This window comes from Ischnura elegans, chromosome 4 (assembly GCF_921293095.1).
Source record: "Ischnura elegans chromosome 4, ioIscEleg1.1, whole genome shotgun sequence".
Lineage (NCBI taxonomy): Eukaryota > Metazoa > Arthropoda > Insecta > Odonata > Coenagrionidae > Ischnura > Ischnura elegans.
The window spans coordinates 21,045,356-21,073,236 of NC_060249.1; positions in this window are offsets into that span (position 1 = coordinate 21,045,356).

Here is a 27,881-nt window from a genome sequence, read left to right on the forward strand (position 1 = left end):
TTAGTGAAAAAATGCTTCAAACCATCCTTAGGATTGTTGCCAATTGATGATTATAATTTTTCAAATTGTGTACTGAAATGAATAATACTTTCTGGCATTTATATCTAATTTTTGAACAGTAATCAACCACCTCAATAAAACGCCTTTGTATCGATGGAAGCAGAGCCAGTCTGAAATTCTTTATTAAAATACGCAGCTATTTCTTAGATGGTGACATTTACGTGCTACTTAAACGGAATAATATGATACGAAAGGTTGTGTTTTTTTACTTGTTCGTAGGAAATTAGATCTCAGATGTTACTTCTTTCCATAGCAAGACCTATTATTAAAAATATTATTATTTTGCAAATGCCCATCTCCATATCGATGTGTAACTTATTTCTATTTAATTCCTGATCCCATGAAGTGGTCTTATCATTATCTTTATGAAATCAATGATTTGCGAGTTTACTTTGTGATGTGATAGATCAAAAAGTAAACTTTGTTTTACTCCGCACACTCTTATTTCTCTTGATAATAACCTGAAAAGATTGAAACCGGCGGAGTCTTTAATTAAGAAGAATTTGGAATACAATATAGTTTACTTTTACATCTACAATCTATCTTATCATTATCTTTTGTCAATTTGAAATTGTTTTGCCTGGTGTCATTAATAAGACATGTAGCTCACAATTGTTATTTTCCCTTAACATCGCCAATTTTTGCATTGGAAACGCAATTTACCAAATTGCAGTGCTTTTTTTTTCATAGCTCTTCAAGTTTTCAACGCATTCATCTAGTCTCCCTTTACCCAATGCATCGGAATACCGTTTGACTTCTCCGCTCACATCTGTTTCCCCTCATTACCTTCGCTTCTGCCTCAGATTCAGCTTGACAACTGTTTTCCCCCCTCGGTCCTCCATCGCTCATGCTAATCTGATTAGCCGTCTCAACGCCTTTAGGTGTTCCTTCATCCATATCAAGCGACGATGTTTTGGTCCTCATCTCGTCCATGACCGGCATCACTGGAGCATCAGTGTTGCAATTTACATCCATGCAAAATCAATAAAGAGGACTAAGAGCGTGATAGCCAGGTGGATAGGGCTCGGACCAGAGGTTTCCGGGTTCAAATCTCAGGTAAAACTTTTGGGAACCATGAACAGAATTCCTTGATGTGTGAGTTAGTCAACGGGGGATGATTTGCTTGACATCTTTCCATCTTTCGGAATAATAACAATCAGTTTTTATTGCGGTAGATTGATTTCGATTGGTTACAACACGGTCGAAACTTGTAACGTTTAAATTATTTTATTCCGATAACTCATTATGATGGCTTATCTTATCGTGGGAATGAACAATTTTTGGTGCAAAAAAAATTCGATCGCATTTTATTCCAAACAGAATCAAGCATTCAAAATGAAAACTGATTGGATTAATTCCGATTTATTGTTCAGCAAATCACTCCTGGGGTACCTCGCAGTTCGAGGATTTCTGTTTGAGTTGCCCAAAGGTTTTACATGGCATAAGCCAACCGCTTCGTTTGTAGTTCTATTCACTCCTATTATTACAACCTTTTGCTTTTATTGCTGGTAGAGTGGTTAAGATGGCGAGGTTAAAAAATGTATTTTAGTGAAGGCAGAATGTGTCATGTGTTGTCTTTAATGAAAATATTTATGATCCTATCAATAGCTCCTCTCCTATAAATAATCCTCTCTCGTGGGAGAGTGTCATAGCCTAGTGAGTAGAGCGTAGAGGTTCTGATCGAATGGTTAAGGTTTCAAATCACAGTAGCCTTCGAACATCCGTAAACAGTATCCACGGTATTTAGGTAGCGCATGGATAGGAGATAGCTTCCCACACTGCATGTCACAGTTTGAGGATAATTCTGGAGATATCTTTATATCTTTACCTTCACCTATCCAAACAAACTATAGGGTTCATTCACTGAGTAAGCGATTGATACATATGTCAATGTGTTTAAATATCCTTAACTTTATTGAAACGTTGTATTTGTAGCTCGTCAATCGATGAGATGTCCTTATAACTCTATCAGTGGATTTGTAAATGAATTCTCACGGGGGTGTAGACAACAACGAAGTTATTTTTTGAATATCGCGGTAATATTTCCGGAATGAGTTTGTAACGCCATCAATTTATATGTGGCAGGGTCAAGGTTGCAAGTTTTGCCTCAAAAAGTAGGCAGCGTATCGAGAAATGTTCAAATGCTCTTATTTTAAAGCTGAATCACAAACAGCAAATAAAACTTGATGAACAATCCTATCTTGTGTTAGTAGCCTGATAACTTTAGGTAGGAATTAAAACTTTGACCTATTTGTTTACTAGCTCGCAGCTTTACCACCTGGGCCACGCTTTCCAATAAGCACTAGAATTTTCTCATTGCTACGCGTAGCATCCGAATTATTTTATTCCGATCTCCTTGAGTCTTTCATTCACTGTTCCATGGGGGTTTGTGTTTCATCGGCCTCGGAGTTGAATGGGGGAAAGGCGGAATAAGCAGGAGGAGCTGGCATTGGAAGTGGGTCAGCGAAGCGGAAGCCGCAGAATCGCTGGGGTGGATGGAGCCATCAGGGATAACGGGAGAGCGTTTACAGCACTTCCACGATGTTAAGCGCAACATAGAGTTGGATACATCTTATAAACCATGGCTGTGTTTCTCACTTCTCCTGTGAATTTCGTCACTTACAGGAGCTCAAGGAAAGCAGCTGAAATAATTTGTCGTCAATTATTAAACCGTACCATCTTTTTATCTAATATACAGTTATAATTTAGTGGAACACACATATATAGTGAGAAATCACTCACTTTTTAATGTCCAATAAAAAATTATTATTCAATTGCTGGATTTCATATACTAGATAGTTAAGGTAGAAGGTGTGATAATGTCTATCTAGTAATCGACCTGGGTAATTGAGTATCTAGTAGTGGAACCCTGGATCTGAATAATAAAGTTTTGTGGAACATTACAAAGTGAGTTATTTCGCACTATACATACCATAGCTCTTCAATGAAACCGGACGGAACGAACCATAAAGGATTATATTTGTGAACTATATACTGCTATTATTCCAAGACAGTAGAGCGTAAATATTTGTTCTTATGGCAAAGAAAACATGGTGATTTATCTGGAATATCAATTGAAGCTACAAAAAAAAACGGTCACGATAACTTGTGGCAAGTGGGCATCCTAATTAAAGCGTAACACTATGTGGGAGAAGGTCAAGTGATAGAGGAGTTAAACGCTTGAAACCTCTTCCGCAATATTCATCGGAGTTCACCTTACTAAACCCACGCGTTGGAAATCATTGTTACGTAAGCCTAAGTTTCCACTTTCAAGGCCATCATAGCATTGATTTTCGTCGAGTTTGAATACCTATGCAGGAAAATGGTCGAAGTGACCTATCGCATTTATGGCACTACAAGGAACTATTGTTTATTAGGATGTAGCCCTTTTCATTTAACGAGACTTTAAATTAGATAGCTCTTTTTTAAATAAATGTTTTCGGTTTTATTGCTTGTACTCTTTACGTGTAGGATACAGAGTAAGCTCTCAGGACTTCAAATGAAACTCCTTTATTCTCTCCTTGGCTTGGAACATGCACGATTGGATTTTTTTTCTTTTTTAAACAAAATAGAGTGAGAAAACATTTGCTATCCTATTTCATTAGTAAAAAAGGAGGAAAAAATTATTTCCCTAAAAATTCCAATGAAAACGAGGGGCATTGTACTTGAGCTACGCTCGTCTAGACGGAGGCCAATTATCACGTTGGTTTGCAACTTTTATATTTTTAATGAGATTCTATTATAGTTTTTTTCTTCTCGGAGAATATCTATTTCTTGGCGTTGAATGAAACGTTGTCCTAGTTTTAAACTTTTAAGTAGTTTACGCAAGAAGCAATTTTTATCTTATTGCAGTTAGTATTTGCTTCTTTGGGATTGAGAGTTCACTCTTGAGCATGGAATTTTACACAATTATTTGCCTTGATCTGTATGCAAACCCGAATCTCTCGGATTTTTGTCAGTTGTTTCACATTTTGAAACCCGTGAAACCTAATTCCTCTAAGTAGTTTCGTTGGCTTTAGAGGACAAGATGGTTTACGCCGCCAGACATACAATGTACCAAGTCAGCATGCTGAGGCTCATAACACCACAATCCCAAAGCGAAAGATATAATGTAAGACACCATGGACATTATTCAAGAGATTAACCTCGGACACATGGAAGAAAATTAGGGAGATTTGGGATGGAATCCCGGTAACAGAAAATAATGTTTTCAATATGTATTTTTTAAATTTAATTTACATTTGGTGGTGAATCCGTAAAATTATGCCGCTGGTTAGTCTGCGGCTAATTTCATATGTATATAGAGCTATGTCTATAGAGTTTACTTTTGCCTTCAGCCATTTCACTGAATGAGCGACACCTAATTACTCTAACCCTTCTTTACACTGTTACCTCAGCCTTGAGGATCCTACAATAGAATTCTTGCGATACGTTATCTAACATGGATCATGTGACCCGGAGTAAAATCCGAGAAGAGATCACCCATCGTAGTAGTCTCTGTAATCTGTATTGCTATCTGGTTTTTGAGGAAATGCATCAATTCTCTAGCAAAAAGAGTCGAAGGATGTAAATAAAAATTTTGCCATGTCAAAAAAGGGTCATGAGTGTAAATCCAACACTTTATTGAGATGTGAAACTTCTAGGCGTAAAAAAATCTCTCTTCATCTGACATATGAAACAATTGAAACTTGTTATAGAGAAATTAAAAGATAATCTGGCATTTTAATGAAAGTTTAATGTTATAAAGGGGATATCGAGTATTAAGGGGCTAAGTATTAAATAAATTCTAGTGTGTTAGTAATACGATAGTATATGCTAAAACTTTAAATTTGATATAGGAGAGCATCATACATTCGTTTGCATATTATTCTTACCTGTGGTGAAATTATCCGATTTTTGAGAGAGAAGCCCGTCCAAAAGGTTTCTGGTTTTTGAAGGAATGAAAGAAGTTCAAATTCGTATTCCTTTCTATCACTCAACCAGCCCAACTCATTTGATAGCATTCATGTTCATGAAAAGCCCTCTCAATTTTAATCGAATATGAACTTAACATTTCTTTTTTGACCGTAATTGGAATGTATTTTTCAAAATATTATATTATTGATGAATAAATATCCAGAAGTATGGGAGTTTCATTAATTTTCGAAAATAACTTTTCATTAAATTTCAGGAATGGTAACAAAAATATTTTTATCAAATGTTTGGCAATAAATTGACACTTATTTGAAAGAATTGTAATTTGATTCTTTTGTTTAAGCATCGTTATATTTTGGGGAGAACCGCAATTGGAATGTTAGTGGCGAAATTAGTATAATTTAATGTATTTATTTTAAATTAATTTTTATAATTTATTTCACATTCTTTCCTGTATCGTAAATGGAATATTATAAGCCCATTTGATGTTTATGGATTGAATTGTTCTCGCTAGTGTACTAATGCTATTAATTTTCATAATTTAATTCCATAATGTATTTGTGAATCCTTAATGGAATATTTTAAGCGAAATTGATTGTTATAATTTTATTGATATTCAGTGATGAAGTGCATTCAACGATAGCATCCTGTTGCTAAGTTAATTTACATTGTATGTGTCTTTGGTTATGTTATAATGTATGACGCCTATTCGTTCACCGCGATGCAGTATCGATCCATAGGGTTTCACTGTCGCCATCCAATTTCCTCAACCGTCTTACGCGAGTGCCATTCGGAGTAAGAGAGGAGCGAGGTTGGCTCTAATATCCTGCTCATTTCCCACTAATGTGTTTGGGATCGAATCCCCGCGGGTGGTCACCAAGAGCGCATGTAACTGTGGCGTGTAGGATCCTTGAAGAGTAATGAATAATGACGCACTCAGTTATTGATTGCACCCGCCTTCGAATGATTCTAGTTAGGCCTAGCGTTAGTTTTCCGGGTGCACTTTATTTGCTATGCACACTGTTCTGAAGACGTGCGAGTCCTTTTATTTATCGTGCTGGCGCGGAAAGACAGCGAGCGGAATCCATAATATGCGCATTCCGGCGGCGAGAAGTATCTTTTACCTTTTTCATTTCCAACTAATAATGTGATATAATGGTAGTTAATTCAGAAAAAATGCTATATTTTTATGCAAAGATATTATCAAAGACTAAAACGGACGCTTTCTCACAACCATTCCTTTCTTACCATTCTCTCAATGCCCCAATGATCGCAGCTCTCCGTCACTTTATCCAGTTACCATACAGTTATAGTTTAATAATAATTAGGGCAAATTGTGTTAAAAATATATGGTAGGGAATTTGTATGAGAATTGACGAAGGTATGACTATGAGGAATAGCATAAACTATACCTGCCGGTATATTTTAATGGACGTGGCTTCTGTTTCAATGGAAATTATTCGGTGAAATTAGTGGTATTATGTGAAAATCGACTATTTATTGTAGATATTCCAGCTTTCATCCCCAAGAAACGCTCGATTTCATTCGCAATATAAGCTTCAATGTAACATTTCATAACTCTTGGATATCATATGCTAAGAAAATTTACCAAAATCGAGTGAATATCTGTTCCATTTCATTAGGTGACATGCCACCCAAAACCGTTGCATTTTGGGAATGGCCTACCTTGAAAATTCCAGCATGAAACCCTCCTCATCAAATAGCATCAAAATTACTTCCTAGGTGCCAGTCTTGTTTTTATTTAAAAAAAAATGTTGTATCTTACCAGAAGATAAACAAAAAGTCGTTGCTTGTTCATACTCTTATGAGTGGAATTGTTCATTCCAATGATTATATTAATAAAAGCTGGGGCGGAGACGCTTGACCATTCACAACAAATAAAGGAAATATACCCATGTATATACATTTCCACCAGATTTCTTCTCATGTTATGGGGCGTGTTAACCCTCCTCTGCCAGCTTTACTGTATTTTTTGGTGACAGCTCATTTATAACATAGGGTATTACCTTCAAAATTTTATGTATATACAACACATCTTTTTCAATATTTGCATATTTCCCCAAAGTAAAAAATCATGCCTAAGGAATTGAATGCATTCGGCCTCATATTTTAGAAATCGTAGTTTATTTGAGAGTTAATATGTGTAATTTATTTTCATGGCAATGTTCAATTACTGCTTTTGGAAGACAATGCGGTGTACCGGTGTGCAGGTCATAGAAAAAATGAAATAAAAATCAAGTCAAAATCGTATACTAGGTTTTCATATCACGTCTAATAAAATACTGTGGCAAAAATTTCCAAATTTAGATACGAGCAAATGTTGGCTTGTTGGTGCTCTATGAAACGTAAAAATGTCAAGAAAATCACAAGTTTTAAACGAATTATACATTACGAAAAAATACAAGTGAAGCGCAAATGAAGCGTTTCCTCGCGAATATTCAACCACCTCACGTTGTCTGTTCTCTAACCCTGCCACGGCTATGGACTTCACTTCTCCTCACCTTGTAAATGGAATGTTTATCAAAAGGCACGGGGTAGGGATAGTGATAGCAAGAGAAGAATGGAAGTTTGAGGCTGGTAATCACGGTTTGAGATACTTGTGGTGCAAATGTGCTAAGCACCACACGAGGTCCGCAACTTTTGGCTGCTCTTGCATCAGTAAAGCCGAGTAGCACGAAATCTCAGAACACAGGAAAAGTGTAGGCTGTTTCTCTTTCGTGCAATAGTCGTTCGGTCTTCTGCAATTTAGACATCTTACTTTTCCTGCTTCCGAGAATTTGTGAAATGTAGATATTGGCTCCCCTTATCCTTCATCCTGTGGAGTGCCCAAGTTTCTACCGCTTAGATGCACTGCCTTTTACCTCAAAATGCAGTGTTATTAAGATAAAAATTTATTCAGCGAGGCAAGAATTTATGCATTAAATACTCTTCTCAAATTAACAGTTATTCCGTTTTTTACATCCGTCATTTTTGGAGAAGATTTCTTTTTCTATTCGGGAGCAGGATTATATATAGAAGGTAGTAAAAACATTATCCCTTTCGTGCTTATTTCCATGACTTTATTTATGGTAAACTTTAATGTGAATCAGGTTGGCAGGCTACGACTTTTTCATTTCCTTTCTGCGATGTATTGTATTTCCATCCAATTTTAAGCTTATAAAGGAGAGGTATGAATATTTTAGTGAAGTAAGTTTTGAATAAATATTTTACTGTAGTTTCTAAATATGTACATATTTTGCTAAACTTTAGAATTTCCAGTATTCATACTGAATGTTTGGTCAAAATGTTTGGCTCAGATTTTGGTTACTATGAATTCACTATTATTACCGGTGATTTTATTTATTCTGAGGACAAAAGCAGATATTTTCCGTCTTTCCGTGTCTGCCCTCAGCTTGGGAAGAGAATTGGAATGCGAGAAAAGACGCGGTGGGCTACCAAATGGATTTCCGCTGCCCAAGAAATATCCCTAGAAGCCTTTTTCTCTCTTGCATTCGAGACAATATCGGAACTCATCGAAAATAGTGTAGTTGTTACAGTATTTCAAAGTTGACGTCTTTGAGAGAGGGAGGCAAAATGGATTCCTTTTCTTATGTTATTGAAGGCTTGAGCAGTAGAATATACTTAGGCGTGTAATTTATTTTTTTTCCTGAATTTTAAATGCTATTTATCCACTAAAGTACGTCAAAGCAGTGCAACAGGTGTATACATTTTCTGGCATGGTGTTTTGTTTGAATTCGTTTTGATTCCACGAACGATTCATAACGACAAAGGATGTATGCGATTGTTTCCGAGTTGAGTCAAAATTCATCAATATGATTCTGTTTACTCTTTACCAATCGCTGGTGACAACTTCGTAACAGCTAAAGCATGATTTAAAATGGCACACGAGACAAAGCAGTCCGAAGTGCAGGTTTATATGCTCCAAGGATTCCAATCAATTGTACAAAGTCACTGTAGGCACTATATGTTCCATACAAAGGCGAGTATTCTTCTTTTCCGAATTCAAGTTCTGAGTAAACACACTCAGCTCTCTCATATTTGAGCTCTGTATTTAAAAAAATAAAATTTATGCTTCGCTTAAGCAAATGGCAACCTGAAATTTTGCTCTTGATGCTAACTGAATTTTGGTACTTTGAGAATATTTTGTTTCCTTTTTCTTTTAAAGTGTTCGACTCTTTTGTTTGAAGCATTTCACGCGAGATTGAATGCTTGTATAAATAATTGAAGAGATCGTTATTTTATAGAAGCTTTGAAGAAGGATGTACATTTATTTTTGGTTTTTATCCATTTTTAGTATTTTATTGATGGTTAATTATTTTAAGGTAGATATATTATTTTTTTTAAAAACGTATTTGATTATTTAAATCAAAAACTCCCATTCAATTTATCGGCATTTTTCGTAATTCTTGTTCAAAAAATAAGAGTTTCTGGCAATTTTCCACGGTTTATTTTGTCATTAAATGTTTTAGTGCCATGTGAATTTGCCCGTTTGTATTTTACTTTAATTGCTATTCTTTTCGTAAAATATATCTTAAATACACTCCTTACAATGTAGTAAACATAATGGAAAATCTATTGAAGCCAGCCGTCTAATAAATATTTTGCGGAAATTGTCGGAGATTTTTGTTTTATTAATAATTATATGCCTATGGTACACCGAGATACAAGTGCGCTCGATATCCGTATACTTTAATATGGAAAAAGTATTTACCTTGGCCTGATTGAAAGCGGGTATCGCTGACTAGCTCTTACCACACACGATTAATAGTTTCTGTCAATGTGTAATGTAGATATAAGCCAGTAATAGCTTTTAAAGTAATAGTTGATCAATTACTGTTTCTGTCGGGTATTTTAAGAGTGCAAGTTTTTAATTCTCCTTTGCATGCATGCACATTATTCTACTGATATAACGCAATGGTCGAATGTTTTTAGAACTTTTATTTAGATTAACTATTATCGTCATTAATTTATAGATGGGTCTCTCACAAAAAGGTGAAATTAATTTATTTTTAATCTCAATCACCCTTTTATTCACTGTCACACAGTGATTTAACCAAGAGATTGATTTGGATTGTCGGGAGTAGAACTCTTCCCAGTTTAGCCTCAGCCATGTTAATGTCACTTTATAGGAGTGTCTGTTTCCTTTTTATGGGCATCTTCTTCTTCGAGGGTTGTATTAGACGGAGTGCGCACTCAGGCTTCACCGGGATTTGAACTGGGACCATATGAACAGTGTTCAAGCGCTCTTGTGCCTAGGTTATCACGCTCTCAGTATGAGACTCTATTTAAAATTGGCGACTGCACGGCTTTTTCTCTACTTGGCGTCATTAAACACTCCTTCAGTAGGCTATTCCATTTTACTGAGTTTAGTGTCTCTTCCAAGTGAACTATTAAGTGAAGACCAAAGTCCTTCCCATAGAAGATTGATGCGTGTTGATACTAAATGCGAATTTTAATCGGATATAATGTGCCGGCACAGTTTATGCAGAGCGATCCATGTATTCTCCAATTTTGCATCATTGTTATTGCAATCGCGGGGAAAGAAAAGAAAAGTTTTTTTTTACGGTTCACATCAAATAAATAAATGGATGGATATAAAACTAAATTTAAGTTAATGGTCATAAGTATGAGCTTATTTTTCCGGAAAATTCGGATCAATTTTCCCGTGGGAACTTTTGTAAATCTATTTAAATACCCGGTGGGTGACAACCTGATGGCACACACAGGGAGCGATTAGAAAAACCTCTGTCGTAACATTCGTGGTTCCTTCCCACTTTTGTTTTCGGCGCCCCCGACGCGCGGCGCGACGTCTGTTAAGGCTCCACACCCCAGCCACACGTACCTGCCCCGGCCTCTCCGCGACCTCCCTCCCTCTTCATTCTTCCCGTCGACTTCCCCGCCATTCCCTTCGGAAGATCCATGATGAACGCCACACACGACAAAGGTGCGATGCTACTCCTGATCTTATTCCCCACTAGCCATTTCCCGTAAAAGTAAGTTTCGCGAAAACAACCCCTTAATCCAGAAGTGTGCGAAATTTATTTCAGTATTTGAGTGTTCAGATAGTAATCGAGTACCTATGAGGTCTCTGATTGCTCAGATAGAAAATATAGTTCTAAAATGTGATGATTATGGAAAAATAAACCAATTTAACTTACAATGCTTAATTTATTTACAACTACTCTGGTACTCGCATTTGGCCGAACCCCCGAGAACGGTCGTTTTAAATAAATGAAACATTCCGCGTACCAAGTTTTTAGTTATTAAGTTATAGAAAGTGAGGGGTTTAATGCTTGATGTTATTTTGTTTAGCCGAAACAGGTAGATATCTATGCATTTTTCTAGTTTATAAGTACGTCACCGACGGTGGTGCTTATCACGTAAGTGTTGTATTAGCCATAATAACCCATTCCTAAGGAAAACCCATTACGAAGGAATTCAATTTTCTGCATCAGTTCGGGTGGTATATTTCTGCTTGCGTGTGTAGGCAAGTATGTATCATCATGTACAGAATTGATTTCTCAGGAGAAAAAATGTTCACTCAAATGACTCCTTGGATAATAAAGTAGCTAACATAGTAATAGATTGATATCGGGGTCCTCAAATACCTCTATCCGATCAAATTCGACAAACTCCGAGATCAAGCCTTCTTAAGAGATTAAACAAATACAGCTCTCCTTATTGCGTCAATTGAGTTTACTGGCTTTTGTGGGTTCTGCGGCATTCACTATCTAGTGAATGCTCGAAATAAGTTGGAGGAAAGCAATATAAGTATGCAAAACGCAAATGTGATGGATCACCACTAATATGAATTTAGGTCAACTGCCCTTTAGTTTATTCTACGAACAAATTTATCTCGCTCTACCCGTCTGCGATGTGAGTGGCGGCTTATGCGTTCCCATTTAAATGCACGGTGGGTGACGACACATCTAGAGTCCGACTGGATAACCCTCTGTTGTAATGAAGGTGGTCACTTCTGAATTTAGTTCTATACGCCTCCGCCACGCCGTCTGCTACGACGACCAGCCCCGCACCGCGCACCCCCTCCTTGAACTCCCTCTCTCCAAATTCCTTCCTTTGACTTCCTCAACATTTCCTTCGTGATAGCTACGCTGAACCCCACACACGTGGATCCTCGAAAAAGGTACATTAGTTGTCGACGCGCAGACCGAAATCAATTCTAATTCCCCTCCTTCCATTTCCCGCAAAGTAATACTTATTCCTCGAGCCACCCTTTGGGAGTAAACAATTACATCTATTCGTTGTGCATCGAGTGAGTTCAGTGCATTTTCGTGGGCTCTGCGACTTTTTCGCGAATTCTTATAGTAAGGGGGACGCGACCGCTGGGCAATCAAAACACGCGTCACGTCTCAGAGCGGGCCGACCAGTTGAAGGGAGCACGCACAAGAACTCTTGACCCGCACACGTGCTCATTCCCCACTGGAGGACTGCTGAAGACTTACCTCCTTCGTAGTTGTAATTGGCCACCACGCCTTCGGATGCATATGGAGCCTTCCATGGAGATACACATTGGTGAGTACGAAATCTTCCCAACCCCCTTGTGAATGATGTAATGTGAGCTGGCCCTTGACGTGAAATGGAAATGCTGATTGACGGAAATAGAGATAGGACTTCCCATCCCCGGAGCCATTGCAGAAAATTATTGCGTGAAACGATCATTTTTTCGCTTTCGCAAAGGGATTACCTGAACTTTTGCTCAAAAAATATATTAAATGATTCAGGCTTTAGGGAATAGAAACTCATTCCTTCTTGAGCAATGAATGTTTTCTTTTATACCCGCCATTAGGCTTGGCCATAATCGAGGTTAACTCGTATAGTAGCAATTCTGGGCTTTAATGAATGTGATTAATGTCGAAATGCCTAATTCTCAGGATCGCTGGTGAATCTAAACAGCCGATTGAGACGATACCTTTTGCTTGCGTATATTTTCTTTTGATTTGAAATGTAATATCCATTGTTTAGAGTATTAACGTTGAATGAGAAGTGGAAATATTTTAATATCATCCATTAAAAAGTATTGCTTCATCAGTTGCTTTTTCTTTTTCCATAATGATAAGGGGTATTCATGGTAGAGCAAAAAACGCAGCACAGTTCCACAAATTATGCGGTGCTGTGGACTGGTTTCGACGGCTTTAGCGTCATTTTCAAAACTAACATATGTTTTTTGTTCTACAATGAATATCTGAGAGAGCATTAACTAAGCCAAATTCTTCTTCTCCCTTTAGACTACTTTAAAATGCTTATTTCGTATTTCCAAAGTACTTGGGGAATTGTATACAAGTAGGTTTTTCTGCATCTTTGGCTATTCTTATGTTAATTTTTAGTTAGTAATACTTGAGGGTTTCCATTGAGAAGAGAAATAATAACAGAGCAATACCAGTATAAAAGGGAATATTTACTCAATCTAACTCTGAAAATTCATGCGTAGGAAAATGTCTTCTTTCACTTAGGGAAAGTCTTACAAAACCACCTGTGAACTGGAAAAGCGTGTGCATTGAAACTAAGGGTTGGGGTTGACCAAACAAGAATTTCTAATAAATTAATGTCATCCTGTTTACAATGAAAGTCCCTCCTGAAAAAGTCAAAATCTAGAATGTGGAGTAGCTGAGTATTTTCCTAGAAATTTCATTTGACTCATCGATTGAAACATCTCTAATTCGATCAAAAAAAGCTATTCGGGCTTCCAGCCGGGTGGTCTCCCTCTACCAAATTGCCTTTTTCGAATGTATTCGCCGGGGAAGCATCAGACTTTATCTCTAATTTAGTTTATGAGCATTATTCTTTATTGTGCGATTCCATGCGTGAGTACATACTCGAGTGCTTCTCCTACTTTTTCTTGAGTGTGTTCTTGTTGATTCGATGCTTGGAAGGAAAAATCGAGATCTGGTACGTGAAAGCATGAATAAAGTACAATGTAATACGTACGGCACTAGTTTTATTTTATTTTCAAACCGTTCCGTCAAAGTAAAAAATTATCTAAACTTAGAAATTAGTTATGATAGATGAAGTTACTCAGAATAATATCTTTGGCAAGCTATTGATGGCATTCGATGGAATTGTTACAGTTATGTGTCCATAAAAAATCAGATTTTTAAGGCAAAATCTCATGCTTTCGCTAAAAGACATCGGGCTATAACACGGAAAAAAGCGGGGATTTCCATTTTTCACGGAATCAGTCGGGTGGGTAGGCACTGTAATATGGCCGTACTTGAGCATCATGCTATTTTCCCCCCGGGCCCCCCATTCGCCATGTCCTTTGGAGCTACATTGCCCATTACTCACAGTGCATGCATATTAATCCGCGCTAAAACCGTCAAAGGAGGTCGAGGGTGTTCTGGTCATCCAGGGACACAGCGAAGCGTAGACGACGTTGCCCGCGATATAATCCATGACTTTGGCCCCATTTTAGTCCATCGCGTGGGCCGCACAGTCAGCCTCGGTGTGTGCTGGCGCTTTTGCGGCATTTGCCATCATTCCATCTTGAATTAACCTTTCTGATAATCTATGGCTTAGCACTAGATTTATTTACTTTTTCCAGGGTATGAGGAAGAATAGGGTAGTTTCCTTCATCAAAGTAAACGAAAGCATAGATTGCGATTCGTTAGCCACCCTTAGTGTATTCATAATATACAAATTATTTGGCTTTAGAAATCCCAATTTTACGAACACATTATTATTTTTATTTGAAATCCCAGTTTACACGAATGGCAATGGTCAATTTTAACCGCATTTGAAAAAGACCAGGCTGGCGCCCAAGCGATGCCACTCCACGTAACGTAACAGGGGCCCAGATGCTATACGAGAAGCCATGAGTTTTAAATCGTATGAGATCACCAATGCATGCATGGGGCACAGAGCTCAGGGAAACGTCTCTTAATAAACACCTGTTAAAATTGCCTATGGTCGGAAAGTTTCCTTCGTTTGGTAGGGTATTAATAATCCTTATTTGAGCCAAGCGCTACCTGCTAGCAGGGTACTCTGCTTCATGATAGCAGCCTTCATTGCAGCGGCGCACATGTCCTAGCCCCAAGGTCACCTCTATTTGCGGCAGCGGGAACCAGAATGACGTCTCACGGGCTTTTCCCAGCATTCATACTTACCCGTCGCGTTTTCATCTACATCTACATCTACAAATTACCCTGCGAGCCACCTCTAGGGTGTTTGGCAGGGGGTGATCAATCACCAGCATGCAGCATGCATTTGGACTCCCACATGCACACCACACCGTCCAAGAAACGTCCCGTATAATAACAAACTATACTACCATATGCTGTTAGAAATAGAATATAGAATAGAAATTCAGAAACATGCAGTAAGTTTTACATAGGTTAGTAGGCTACACTACAAGTCATGCAATCTATTTACGCGTTCTATTGCTGCCGTTATAATCTCTTATTGATCGTGGAAAAAATGACATTCGGAATCTGTCTGTTCTGCAATCTATCTCTCTTATTTTATTTATATGATCTGATCTTCCGTAGTACGTTGGCGTCCGCAAGATATGGTTAACTTCGTCAGAAAAGACACTGCTCTTGAATTTATCTAAAAGGTTTAGTCTATTTTTCAATCTACGGTCCGACAGAGATTCCCATCCGAGTTTATGTAAGAGGTCAGTTACACTAACAAGACTATCGTAACGACCTTTCACATACCTGGCAGCTCTTCTTTGCACGCGTTCTAACTCTGTTATTAAGCCTTTTTCATGAGGGTCCCAAACACTGGCAGCGTATTCCAAATGTGGTCTAACGAGGGAAAAGTAGCTAATTTCTCTCACTTTGTCGTCGCACTTTCCTAATATTCTTTTAAAGATTTTTTCTTCTTTTAAAGTTTTCGCGCGATTGAAAATTTTCACTTTTCATTTAATCGCGAAAAATAGATATCGTCATTTTAAAATCTAAAATTGTGAAATGCGTACTCAAGGAGTAATAATCTTACGATTAAAGCAATAAAAAAATAATAGGAAACCACCCTATTGTAGTTGGTTTAAGGTGCATTGGAAGCTGATGTTAATTGGTAGCTCTTTACAAGTAAGTTAACTACTCCACCTTGACTACTCTTAGTTCAAAACGTGTAACTTGTGTTAAACTTAAGTTGCCATCTTAAACATTCTAGATTCGAATGGAAACCTGAGATTCACTAACGACCGACGAAATGAGGCCGCACCATCTCAAGCAGAGGCCCTCTCACGGCTTCCTTAGGAAACCGGTACCGCTGTAGGAACTCTATCTCTAAAAAAATCGAATGGATTTTGCGCATCACGGACGTCTTCTTCAATCTTAGATGTTGGTTCGCCAATCTATCGAGACGATGAACAAAGGCCTCCAGGCTGTCCATCCTCGTCAAAGATATCCCAAATCACGGGTAAATGGGAAAATGTGAACGTATATTCAGCGAAGTGATACACAGGAAAAGGTTGATATGAAAGGGGTATGGTGAAATTAATGAAAATGGGTGAAAACGAAACTATTTTTGAATGGGCGAATGAGCAATGTGACAGGGTGAATAAATGGTATGGTATGAATTAATATGGAGGTGAATAAAGGCATAAATGAATAACTTTTTAACGAGACCACAACAGCAGCGAACGTATTTGAACAAGCAGCAACATGTAGTCCATAAAATACGAAAGCAACTAAAGTTTTCTGCTTACAATTCCAGTAGTACCTGTTTTCTCCGCTTCATGCACATGTCGCAAGGTGAGGCTCACTCCGCTCCCATTGTAGGGGACTGCAAGGGGGCCCCTACAGCCTAGGGGACGACTATTAATACCAGATTTGTGCGTGGGGGACTGTAAGGGGATACCTAGAGCTAGGGGACCCCTGGGGGTCGACTATTAATACGGCCCTAAGACACAATAATATACATAAACCAAAATACAAAACAAAATACCAAAAATTTAAAGTGTTGTATTTTTATAAAGTTGTATATTTTTTAAAGTGTTGTATATTTATAGTGTTGTAGTTCAACGGAAACTGTCATCCCTAATATGGGGTTATATAACAATTAGTTTAAGCATGAAACGAAGTGAAACGCTGACAGGTCTAATATGTTCCCTAAGAAATGCGTTCCCCTCAAATAGGAGTGGTAGCCATGTGACATCCAGTGGTAGCTTCGGCATTTGCCTCCTATCCGGATGTTCTAGGTTCGCCTCTTGGATGCGGCACTTTTTTCATGATTTTTTTTCTATCTTTCATCATATTAAAGCCTGTTATGCATCATTATTTACATGATTTTCAATGAAGTTGTTATTTTTATTTGGATTTTTAACGAAAAAAACGTAAACTAAAATAGGCTTCCGTGTGAAAAAAATGGCAAAACATATGACGCTACCGCATTACAAAAAATGATTTTCATGCAGAAATATAAAATTTTGTTAAACGGAGGACAGAAAAAAAATATGAAGTAAAGTGCTGCATCCAAGAAGCCAACCTAGGACCTCTGTGTAGGAGTCTAATACACTAACCATCGGGATAATGTTTCTAGGTTTTGGGAATTCATTTGCATGGGAATATAATAGACCTTTCAATGTTTAACTGCGTTTTTTGTTTTAACTATTGTTAATATAATTTCTTATGGGGGGTGATTCGTGGACAGCTCCCGATAGACTACGATACGACAAAGTTACATTAAAATGTAAGACCCAGTTTTGTGACGCTCCCCTTGTTAAATTAGTTCATTTTTACCTCCGTATCTTCTCAGAGGTCACGTTTTAATGTATAAGATGTAGGTTAGATTAAGGCCATTTTCCAATCCACGTAGTATGCACTCATTCCCTCGTTCCCTTTCTCCCTTGCACCCTGCTCCCTTACTAATGATCTACTGGCGCCATAAAGTGTGAACGGAAATAATGCGAACTATTGGCAGTAACGAAATGTGACGCACGGGGCACTGGGTTAGGACATCTGGTGGCTGATTTAAGAATCAATTTCACCTGTATACTTATATTTTTGCATATGAAGAGCAAGAATTCACAATGCCGATATAATATTACGTAAAAGAGCTCACATAATAAACAAAAAATTACTTATAACTCCAGTTCAATATTTCTGAGTTTTCCATTGCCACCATTTTCACGTCCACTTCCTTCGAGGGCACGTCAACGAGGGAGCATCCGCGTTCCCTTGTTCACTTACCCTTCGTTCCCTTGCACCCTCGCCGATTGGATCCACCCTTGCTGTCGTCACATCCGTAAGTTGACGATAGAAAAGTGCACGAAGGGTGAATAATTGCGAATTGGAAAACGGCCTAAATTAGTCCTGGGTGAGCCCTAGCCTCACCTAACTAAACCAGCCTTCAGATTATATCAGTGAGTGAGTGAAAAAAAATATTTTTTTGTCAATTGTTCTCTACAAAATGGCCTATAGTTGCAATGCAATGCACATATTTGCTTGTACGCATTGGGAAAGTATTTTTCAAGTGAGTATTTTTCTTCGGTGAGAGAATTTGCGGGACGACTGGGGTCATGGTCGCACAGGCGAAGAGACTTCCGCCCTCCCGCTATCTCCAAGGAATGTGGGGCGACCAGTGTGGTGGGCTGCATTCATGTTTGCGCCTGGGTGATGAAGGGGTTGTTTGACGCGGCGTCCACCGCTCCCACTCAGGGCGTCCTTTATCGCGGAACTTGGTCGCGAACAATAGGGCACTGGAGCAGCTCGGTTACTTCGGGCCCATTGTATGTTTCTACCTGAGAAGGGGGTCAGCGGCAGTTCCCCCGCTTCGGTCGCCGCTCCACCCAGCGGAAGTACCCGGAGACGGCGACGGCTAACCGCGACTCGGCGTTCCACCGACAACGGACAGTTTCGACGGGTTTTCTCGGCTAGGAGAAGACGTTTACGAGTCCGCTTGGGCATAAATACTGGATATATGATCGTGGGTGTTTGATGTAACTCGTTACTCAGTTGTTTCTGCTCTTGCTTACGTTCTTTGCGAGTTAAATTGAAATCGCTGCGGATAATTAGGAATACGATTCACTCCAAATGGTCATATTTTTTCATTTTTCGGAACGTGTTCATTTGTATAAGTTGAAGTATCATCTGAAATTTCCGATTAACGTGCAGTAGGTCTTTTTTAACGTTTTCCTGTACATCAAATATGCCAAATATGCATTAGAGAAAACTTTTACTAAAACGATAACCATATAAATGCTTGAAATTTACAATACTGGCATGATATGCAAACAGAAAATTTCACAATGATGGCACAAGTTTTATATAATGAGGATGGTAATGCGTCACTATAAACGACATCCTGCTGCAAAAGGTTTGTCTCTTGAGGCTTTAAGCCTAAATGCACCGACGGATAGCTAATTCTTAGCTCGGAGTCAAAGTATCTACATCCGCTAGATCATTTATTGGTCAGAATTTGTCTGGAAATTTCCATTTCTTTTGAAAAGTTACTTCTCGTACCCATAACACCAATAGAACGTAAAATTGCTTTTTCTTAAGGCTTTAAGCCTAAATGCACCGACGGATAGCTAATTCTTAACTCAGAGCCAAAGTATCTACATCCGCTAGATCATTTATTGTTCAGAATTTGTCTGGAAATTTCCATTTCACCTGTGTACCTTATTATTGCCTTCGTGTTAAAGCCATTGAACCGCCTCACATTTTTTAAAATTCTGTTCAGCTTTAAAATAATATTTTTAGCTCGAAACTGACATGACTTTATATCCCTGGTTGAGTGATACCTTTATGCTTGGAATAAATATAAATATTCCATTGCAAAATTGTAATCATACCGCCAATGGGAGATTCCCCTTGTGGCTGTCAAAGAAAAAATCATTTTTCTCAATTAAGTATTTCTATTTAATATTATGTTTCATGTTGCGGTAGTTTCATCTTAGCATGAGGCTAAAATTAGAAAACTGTATTTGATATTACTCATGATCTTAAGGTCAAAATTTTTTAGTGGAAGAAAACATTGATGTTCACAGAACGTCAATGATCAACATGATTGAGCAATAACAGCTTTTTCATTCAAATTACATTTTGAGTCAATGTAGAAATTGGAATAAATCATATTTTATTTGACAACCGCCGAGCACAGCATTAAATTTTACTTGCTGGTACCACCTTCTCTTATATTGGAGATATTTTCACACAGCCATGGGAGCTTTCCGCTGTTTTACTCATGCCTGACGCGTGGTATGTACCCATTGTTACGCAAATATTATTGAGGATAAATTTGCAGTTTAGGTTTAATTTTTCGCATCAAATTAGCAGGAGACGGACAGTTAATAAAACTTTTGTGATGATTAATGTAACCAATAACGAATAAATTGCGTGCATTGTGTCAAATATTTTGATAAATTTTATTATTTCAATTTTTCCCGGGAAATAATTAGTCATATCATTGGTTCCAATAATACCTAAATCGATATTTTATTAGTTTTCTCAATTATTTTAAAACAGCAAAGTCATCCGTAGTATGAGAAAAGAATTGTTTTGGTTCGTCGTTTAAAATTTAATGGACAGCTCATGCAAGTAGAAACAACAATTACTAATTGTTGTGGTCGAAAAAGCACGGTTTTAAACTACAGATACTTTGAGCCATGCCCTCCAATAGGACGCAAGTTTGCCCTGTTGTCGGATGTTCTGGACAACTCATAACTTCGAATGCTTTGGCTGCCGGAGATCACGATGTGTCCGAGATATGCGGCAACAGGGCACACTCGTGGCCAATCGTGTCGCTTGGCTCAAAGACTTAGCAGCTTAAAAATGGTGTATTTTTGACCTTAATGTCATTAGCAATTTTGGTTCCTGCAGGAATCGGCTATCCAGTGATAATATTTGGTAAAATGGGGGAATAAGTATGCATTTTATGTAAGTGTGACACAGAGGACGGAGTTTTTACATATAATTTTACACATTAACTCTCCGTCGGGCGCAATGGATGTAAGAGGCTCGGCACGACTTTGTTTTTGTTTCTCCGTCCCACTAGGTGGCATAGACCCTTGGCGCTTATAGTTGCTGTTTTTTTTGACACGCGCTACACGGCCTTTCACTCTTCGTATTGATGCAGACAAATCAGTGGCGGATTATTCAGCATAATTAAGCAAATTAAAGGCACAATGAAACAAAATAAAAGCATAACTAGATAAATGAGAAGGAAAAATAAAAACACACTGATCTGGTAGAATTCGCACGATAAAATACATTACATACAATAATACTTAATAGGCTAAATAGCACGTTGAATCGCACCATGCTGGATCGGTCCGGGGCCGTATGACGTTTTGTAAAGATGTGTGTACATAGCAAATATGACATCATTCAAGTGTTTGTTAACACTAATAAAGGTGCTTTAAACTTTAAAGGTGTACCACTGTACAAAGGTAATCTTTTTTCACATCCGTGCCTGTCAGGCACATTGCGCCTGAACTCAACAATTCCGGTATTGCGTCTGACGAAAGGATAATTTGAAGAAATTATTTTAAATGTCTGTGCTTGGTTAATATTTTCCTGAATTCATATTAGGTACCTGATTAATCACTGCGAAGTTATTTCATAAAAAACGTTTTGCATGATGCTTTTTAAAGTAAACTCAATACAGTAGTTGCTTAGATGTAATGTATTCTTTTGAAATAAAATGAAATTGTATCCAGCAAAGGTTAACGTCCTCTTTTAGCAGGTTCCACTTTCATTTGTCTCCTTATATTAGATAATGCGTCACAGTTGCGTGGCCGATAGCGGTTGCTCGGTGTGAGGCAAAGAGTATTATCAAGATTGAAAGAGTCTTTCCACATCAGAAACGAGAGGAGTGATTTTCTTCAAACGCAGGAAAGGGGTCCAAATGGCACACACTTACTCAAAAGCCTACCAAATATGAGATATCTCTCTCTTTTATAGAGGCGGCGCAAGGCTGGTGGTAGCGTCAATAGTGGTGAGTCGGTCGCAAGTGACCGAAATTCGCGAGCCAGAACTCGTTCACGAATGACCGAGGATCTATCTCTCTCTCATACACACAAAAGAACGTAAAGTTCATTATCATCGTTCACTGTATGAATGAACCGCTACGAATGTCTGCATTAGCTCTCAGAAACTCCTCAGCTCCTTGATTGTGGAAGCATCTAATCGTTCGCGCACGAATTTACTCCATTAGTTGAATTTTTTCCTCCATGAGTGTCCTTTTCTATGATTGGTGGAGAGAATTCCCCTGCCAACAGAGATGCAAAAAGGCATTAAAATATGGGCTGTATAAAGACCAAAAAAGGCTCAAAGCATCAGTTTGTTTTTAGCGGAAAACACAAGGAGTATTACTTACGAAATTGTTGTCTACGTCGAAGCGGGACGTGGTGGAGAATAAACACTATATTTACCCACAATTTTATGAAGATAAAATCCCACCGCTTAGGCGTATCTATTTAATCTGAATCATTATGGTAAACGTGTTTGATACACGTGGCAAAAGCAGGGCAGCTCGATTCCATCCCTCACTCTGAGGAGTAACGTTAAACCCGGCTCGCCCTTCGTACCTCTTTGCCCAAAAATAATATTTATGCTTGATGTGTGGCGTGGCGCGCGGGAGCCGTGTATGTGTGTGCATTCGCTGTTTGCGTTGTGGCGAGAAAACACCGCTTGAACGTGTTTACGTTCCCTATTTACTTTCCACTCTCCTCTCTCTTTATCCCTCTACTTCTCGCCTCACTTCACCGCCGCTAAAGCTTTGTAAAACACTCCAATCGCGCGTGGTGTTGTGAATCAGTGCTCGACGCCGATTGTATCTACCCAAAGTAATTAATCGCCAACCAAAATTATCTCATCGTGATGAGTGGAGCTCACTGTTGTGTAACGAACCACCTCAATATGTTGATTCTAAGGGTAGATTATGTGTATGGCGGTATATTTTGGTTTGTGGGCAGTTTTGTCCAACCCAATACCAGAGCAAAATATGATCGATGGTCTACTATGTCTACCGTTTGCGTCGAACGATAGTAAAAAGCTAAATGTGTAGTTTTTCGTCGATTGGCATCCTACCCTTCAATTGTTTTCCTGCAAAAAGGATCAAAATCAATAGTATTTAGTACCTCAATATGGTTGGGTGGGTGTATCTTAGTGGCTATATTTTTTAAAATTTTTGAAGTAAAAATATAAAGGTCAGTTACATTTTTTTATTAGAGTTATCTTTTTCACTTTCCCAAAAAAACATAGAGATTGCTTTTTTAAACGATAATTGTTCTCAAAGGTATTGCATATAAAGTAGGAATATGATATAATTTTTAATGAGTAAAAAGACTGAAAAGTACTCATCTCAAATTAATTGAAAGTTCCTCTAACAATGCCGATTACTACTGAGCCTCCCTTCACTGTCACTCCTTATTAATCAGATTTAGACACTTACGCGTTTCACTTACACGAGAAAAAGTTGACCAATTAAAATGACTATTGGTAAAAATTGGTGATAGTATTCGATGCCTCTAGTGTGCATCCCACAACCCACAAGTGATCGGTGCGGCCGCATCAAATTAATTTAGAGAGTTAGGGAATCGAGCAATGCCTCTTGCATTTCAGATTAAGACAGGTGGTCGGGTAGACCGTTTCTGTCAGTCTCATTTGGTCAGATTGCCCAATGATAACCAGCACCACATGCGTTTTATTGTGTAGAACACTGACATTGTTCTTGATGGAAAGAAAACGTGTTGTCAGCAAGGGGTCTCTTTCAAACACTATTGCACTCGTTTATCGTTGATCTAGCCTTTAGCGTGGTCCAAAAAATTCGCGAATTTGTTTTGCGAATGAGTTTTTTTTTCTGTATTTTTAGGAAAGAATTGAAGAAGGAAAATAGCCAGATTGAATGGACATTTGAAACCCCCGAATAGAATTTGAGATTAACAATCCACTTTTTTATATTTATAATACCCTACCAGTGACGCTTCACCCATGCCTGCCTGTTGGCTTGTTCTGACCTTAAGAGTACTGCCGGTAGTTCTCAGAAAAGGTCATGGGCATCAGTTACCGTTAAGAACCGAAATTTTCATGATACGTATTGGTATTTCTGTGAAATCGCTGGGCTCCGTATTAATAAATGCCTTGAGGAGTATCTCTAGAGTAATGAATAATCAAGTCACTTCTGGGAAGATTCCCGCCGCATCCCTCAGTACCGTCCTTCAACCCTCCCAAATAACATTAACTATGGAGGGACTAATCCGCCCTGAGGAAGAATCAATCATCATAAATATTCAGATTCGAGGTTTGGGTTTACCTGGCTCTGTATCACTTTTCGCGCATTTCAATCGAATAGTGTCGGAAAAATAACTTTCTCCAGAATACCCCATTTCAGCGAATGAAGGGCAGAAAAAAACCGTGTGGTTGCTTTATCCACTTCTTTGTTTAATTTATGAATATTTTGTATGAGGAAAATCTTTTTTGGTGAGAATTGAAGCAGTCACCTGAGTAAAGTCGTCTGTTTACTATCAAATCACGGTTGAGTGCGACCTTCTATCAATGCATTATTACTGATTTAGCTCTTAAATGTGGCTAAGAATCAGTATACTATGCATTTATTAAAATTTCATTATATGTCTGTTGCCTCTAGAATCTAATTAGTAATCAATACTAAAAAATAATTCTATTTATTTCACTTAAATAATCAAATTTTCTGCGGTTTCTGCATGTCAACTCACTGTCAGTCTCTTTCAATATAATTAAGAGGATTTCAACAACTTTAAGTACTTATCCGATATATTTAATGATAAATTAAGATCGTAAATCGTAAAAAATAAACTTCTTGTTCGAACGCCCGCTAAAGATTAATACAATATTATTAATGGGATTTTGTTGCTCGTTCTTATTTTAAAGATTTTCCAGCTATATAAACTAAACATGTTGAAAAATTGTAAACGGTACCCCTGAATTTAATAGCTGTAAGTTGGTATAAAATAGAAATTTATTTTAAAAGCGTTGAAATGCATTACAATCCGGTACTCAGTGATATAGAGCATACCGTGAATACTTTAAACTTGATCGCTGAATAATAAAAAAACATAATTTCAAAAATCGAATTCGTCGATTTCGTTAATTAAAATCGTTGTTTAAATCTTAATCAGTATCGTTGGAAATAAGATTTTTTCTTCCAGCACAGAAAAATCGTGATGTACCTATAGTGGATTGTTCATAAGATATGTCACTATCGCCCACGTATAAACATTGTGACGAGAGTAGTGTCTCCCACGCTCCCTTTGACTTCAATGTAATACTGTAAGAATGAAAAACAGGCTAAACCTATGAGATAAATTCAAGAGCAGTGTCTTCTCTGACAATGTTAACAATATCTTCCGAGCGCCAACATACTACGGTATATAGATATTAGATATAGGTATAGATATAGGTATTAGATATTGGAAATAAAATAAGAGAGATAGACTGCAGAATAGACTTCAGAATTTCTTTTTTTCCACGATCAATAAGAGATTATAACGGCAGCGTTAAAACTCACAAATAGATTACATGACTTATAGTGTAGCCTACAAACTTATGTATACTTTAACGCATGTTTCCGAATTTTATTATTATTTCTAACAGCATGTGATAGCATAATTTCTAAGTATGCGTAACGTTTTTTGGACCGTGTGGTGTGCATGTGGGAATCCAATTGCATGCTGCATGCTGGTATGAGCCTAGAGGTGGCTCGCAGGGTACCATGTAGATGTAGATGAATTTCCAATGTCTCCTGCATTTCAATTGGTTCAGAGTCTCTTCTCTGGATTCCTCATTCGCACTCACACCTTCCTCGCAGTGGGTCGAATCAAGCCTCTGATTAGACACTTGCAAGCGCCCGCCTCTCTTAATTACCTGCAGAAGGCGAATAGGAGCAAAAAGACGGCGGCGGAGCGAGGTGGAGCGTTTCACGGTGACCATCAACGCGTGCGAGAGGGAGGGAGGATGTTGCCGACCCCGTTCCTTCCTAGGGCCACAGCCAGGCGACAGTAAAACCTCAAGCTCCCCTCCCTCATCACCCAAAACCAAATGAATTCGAATGCTTTTTCTTCTGTGGAATTATTTAGCTTTGTGCATTTTCGTGTGACTCTATAAAAAATGTGGCGATTCTGGAATTCCTCCGGAAAAGGTAGTATTATCTTAGAAAATGGCTCTCTTGGTAAAATATTGGCTTAGGTAGGCAGGCTTACTTCAATAATAATTGAATTCTTTTGCGACACATTGAAATAAGTACATAAATATATTATTATTTATTATTTGTTAGTATTTATTATATAATCAATATCTCTGGTAAAGGTCGTTAACCCATTAGTGCCGAAATGATTTTTTTACAAGAATTATATTTTTTAACCTGAATTACTTTATATGTACTCATTGAAACAAAAATAATGATTTTTAAAAATTTTTTGCATTATTCAATCTAGAGATATTTACATGCAACTCAAGTTGCTCATGGGCACTTGACTGAACTAAATTCAGGATCTTCATTAGCATTGGAATGAGAAAGATACTTTTTTTTAATGTTGCATGTTAGTCATTTTATTCTTTTATATCACTAGTTCGGATGCATCATAGATACAATGAGCATAAAATATTGGACGGTTACATATTTTAAAACAGTTGTTACTGGGTGTTTCCACCGTACACAAAATATTTCGACATTTCTCATGAAATGTAGTGATTCAATAGTTTTTTTATGCATCGCTTTCAGTGATTTTGGAAAAGAGTTAATAAGCCAGTCATATTTATCAACCATCAATAATTCAATTCAACCTCAACTTCAATATGCTGATTTTACCAATGCCATTTTTTGCTTGACATCTAGTGCCTTTAGCTCTTAGCAGAGCTATGCGTATTGTCTTGCTGGTTTCCATGGGAAAGATAGAATTGCCATTTCATCTTTTTTTAAAGGAAGGAAATCCAGCGGATTTCCACAAATATTCAATGCATTTCTTTGATTAATTTTGGTCTCCATTATAGTTTATTCGAGTGGAAGAAGGAAGAGAGAAGGTTAGACGGCCTTCTAGCATTTTTTGCGTTGCCTAGCTATATTTACTGAGAGAAATTGGCAGCCTTTGGGGAGAGGCTAAATTTTGGAGGGAGAGGGTAGATTGCGGAAGGAGGGAAAGGATGAGACGGAAGGGTAAGCTTCTCTAGATCAGAGACTATTTGCGCACACTTCTACCTTTCTTGGCTGTTCTGTTTCCTTCCGACTAGATCTCGATAATTTACAATAGAAGCCCATTCAAAATCCCACACTTCAAAATCCCAGACTTTGAAGAGGAGGTTTCGATTTTTTAAACTGATAAAATCAGTTGAATTTTAATCTTGCTTCATTGACTTTGAATGCGTCTTATTACGTTTATTTGTTCATGTGATTTGACATATCATCAGCGTTTTTTATTTGAAAAACTATTATGAATTTTATTTTCCACGATCGCATTCACCATTGGTTTGGAAAATTTTACGAAAAAGCTTCAATATCAGTAATTTGCGTGCACCCAAGTAAAACGAGAAAACGTTCTGACGTTAAAATTTCATTACAATTCTTAGTTTCAAATGCAAAGCTAGTTACACATCCTTCTTTGTGTTAAGCATAAATATGCGACATATTCCATTTCATAAGAGTATGTTCTATCATTATTTCTTCATTATCACCCAACATTGATTTTTGGAAGGGATATACTTTCATATTCTGTATGTACTTTAGTGTTACGTAGCTGAAATGCGCGCTCAGTTTTCTAGCGTTAAACAAAAATTAATTATTTATACGCTAGCTGAAGAGAATTTATTTTATGGATTTTGCTTCACTTTATCATGCTTAGTGCATTGCCCTATGGAAAATTAAATAGTCAGCAATTTCGGAATATTAACAGTTTTTTATTATACAATAATGTTTTCACCAAATTTAGTTTAATATGAAGGTCGTAA